Source organism: Haliaeetus leucocephalus, unplaced genomic scaffold (genome assembly GCF_000737465.1).
Source record: "Haliaeetus leucocephalus isolate CR32 unplaced genomic scaffold, Haliaeetus_leucocephalus-4.0 Scaffold224, whole genome shotgun sequence".
In the NCBI taxonomy this organism is placed as follows: domain Eukaryota; kingdom Metazoa; phylum Chordata; class Aves; order Accipitriformes; family Accipitridae; genus Haliaeetus; species Haliaeetus leucocephalus.
The window spans coordinates 331,768-335,160 of record NW_010972660.1 but is presented as its reverse complement, the minus strand read 5'-3'; positions in this window follow the sequence as shown (position 1 = coordinate 335,160).

Here is a 3,393-nt window from a genome sequence, read left to right as displayed (position 1 = left end):
GCCTCCTGAAGGCGGGGCTTTGGCCGCACCCGGTTGCCAGCCGCCGGCCACGGGCGAAGGGCACGCGTTGCCTGGCAACGCGGTGGTGCAGCCGTGGGCCTGGGCCCGGGCCCCTACCCCGACCCTCGGGGACGGCTGTGCGGCCTCCCGGCTCCTCCCCACTTCCCAGGAGAGTTACAACCTGCATTGGCTTTGTGCCCGTGTAACGAATTAAATAAGTAAAATGAACTCGGGGAGGGGGGAACCCCCAACCCTGTAAGTCCTCGTCAGCAACAATAAAGAAACTACACGGCCTAGAAACCCCTTCGTGAACACCTAGTCCCATCCCCCAGTTTTAACTCAACCTGGGGCTCTTTGTGGCCCCCAGTTCTCCAATGCCTGATGTGGCCAGGAGAGAAGACATTAACGGAGAGATCCAGAACAGCAGGTGAATTTAAAAAATGGAAATTCAGCCCCTAACTGCTGCCTGCCAAAATCAAGGAGCCAGGACCAACCAGAGCCCCAAACCGATGAAGTTAATACAGATCAAAATACTTCTTATGGTTCCCAAACTCTCCTGTGGCATTAACAGTTACGAGAGACTGCTGAAACCAACAGCTTAATAGGCTTTAGAGGGGACAATATACATATGGGGATATTGCAAAAGCTTGCACTTACATTAGAGGATTAAAACAAGAGAGGGAGGAAAATAAACCCTCCATGGGGGTGTAACTAACCACGAGGCTCAACAAGAAGATTATGGTTGAGCAGTCCCGTGTCTTTTCCACGGCAAATTTTCCTCCACTTCCATGCTTTCAGCAGAGCACTGACCCCACGGGCCGCTGTCCTGCTCACCCCGATCAGCCTTTCCCTCTGGGTGGAAACGCTGTTCCTGAGCCACGCAGGCTGATAAAAACTCACCAAGAAGGAGACGTGCAGCTTGCAGCCGAGCAGACGCCGCCTGGCCGCACAGGAGATAATGTCCATTTGCTGCCACGTGTCGATAAATTACCATATGCACCCCCAGGCAGAGCACCGTCCCCGAAACCTACCTCTCCAACACCTCCAAAACCTCTCCAACACCTCTCCAACCTCTCCAGAACCTCTCCAACACCTCCAAAACCGCTCCAACATCTCCAAAACCTCTCCAACCTCTCCAGAACCCCTCCAACATCTCCAAAACCCATCCAACACCTCCAAAATCTCCCCAACATCTCCAAAACCTCCCTGACACCTCCAAAACTTTAGGCCGAGCCGAGCTACGTGCCGTGCCCGCCCGTGTGTTTAACAGAGGCTGGAAGTGCCTTGAGACGCCACCTCAGCAATGGTTACATCAAGATATCGCAGCTGCGCTAGCAGAGGGCAGGTTACCATGGTGACCATTAAAAGGATAATCTTATTATCGCCATTTGTTATTCCGAAGGGATTCTTTGTTGACACGTGCTCTGAGGTGCACATTGCCGGCCGGGGAAAACCAGCTGCTGGACACAGACCTGCTGAGCCATGCACGCCTTGCCTCCGAAGCCATGGAGAAGCATTTCTTCCACCGCTTTGTGTTTTGGGGTGGGTTTTGATTTTTTTTGGCTCTCCAAAACAGAAGCAGCTCCAGCTCCATGGGCTGGGAGGGGTCTAGTGTGCCGCAGGCACAGAGCAAGCTGGTGGAGACCAGAAGAAAGAAGAGAAACCTTCCACCAAACTGCTGGATCCTTACAGGGAGCTTTTCTCCTCTATTCCTATTTCCCCTGCAAAACCCAAGGGGGTGGAACACTTTTTAGCATGGGATTTGGGGCTGACAGTGAGCTCTGAGCTTTGCAAGCCTTCATCCCTGCTTTAGAAACATCTGCCCCAAGGCAAAGGAAGGTCTCCTTGTGTCTCGCACACGAAATAACAGGTCTCACACAGTCCCGTCTGGGACCTCGTGTTGTTGTTGATCCGGGAGAAAACCAGGTGCGAGGACCACGGCCGTCACCAGCACTACTGGAGCATGAGAAGCGTGTCCTGGGAATGCTGCAGTGCCAGACGCCGGGCCTCCTTTATCCCATTTTTTGGGCCTCTGCCCATTGCTGGAAGGGCCATTTAGTAAAGAAAATAAATAGTCACCCTAATCACTGACTGTCTACGGCCCTTATGTTTTAATTTGGGGCTCCTCCACCTGTTTCCTAAAGAGGGAGGCAGCAAGGCTCAGACTGTGCCTGAATCAGCCCCAAGATGGGAGAAGCCATCAACCTTTTTTTTTTTTTTTTTTGGTAACTTTGTGTTTTAAAAAAACAGAAGGAAGGGAAATACCATGGAACCGCATGGCTGTATTGGGAGACCAAGGGAACAGAATTTGTGAAAATAATTTGTTACTGCATGGTTTATCCCTCAATTTTTATTGTAAACATGCACAGAAATGCACTGGAACATGATTTGAAGCCTTTTCAAAGCCTCCTGCACAGCTCCAGCTTTGATTCCAGCCCGTTTAATCACACATTCAAATATTCACCACATTTAATTGCTTTCTTCCAGTTTTGCAGAGTTTGGGTTTTGCCTTCAGGGTGAGTCTGAGCCTAATGCCAACCCAGCAGCTGGCTACGCTTCACTTCGCATCCAGCCGTGTATCTGTTTCTATCTCCTTTTATTGTTCCTGCCACAAATTGAGCTGTAACTCATTCCGAATGCGATGTGCAAATGAACATCTTATTGCCCTGCCACATAACATAAAATAATTTGATGAAAAGGGTTAAACCGTATTTTATAAGTACAATAAAGAAACTTTCAAATGCAAGGGAAAGTTTTGTGCAGCAAGCCCCAAGCACTCCCTGTCTCCCGAGTGGCTTGGCAATAAGTTTGCTTATTTAGCAAGTTATAAAAAATACAGCAGGTAAAGGCCCTGAGTACAAATCCCTGTGGAAAGTACAGATACGTGTAATTAACTTTAAACAACGACTGCAGCCTGCTGCTCTGGGGAAGGGGTGCTCCCGAAACGCTTCTCCCCACGATGGGTGTCCTTCCTCCTCTGCCTGCCATTGCTCGGTGCCGGGTGCGAGCACCCATAGCCTGGCATCCCAGTGGAGGAGAGCGATCAGCCGGGGCTGTCATCCTGCACCGTTCCGCATCCCCGTGCTGGGCAGCCCTGTCGGGACTGTCCGTCCTGGCCAGGGTGGCTGTGGTGGGCAAGGGTCTTCTGTGGCCACTGTTGTTCCTGGCCAGGTTCTCCTGCCTCTGCTCCTGCTCTGCTCCGCACCCCGTTGGGATTCATCTGGGACTATCTGGGTTCTCGGGTGCTGTGTTTTTGGCACACTGATTGTATTGCTGGGAATGCCTTCCCAATTCCCACTGAAGGGCAGCTGCTTCTAGGCTGGAACAAAACAAGCCCATGGGGCCAGGGCACTGAGGCATGACAGGAGGTCCCCAAATAAGCAGGTATGGCAG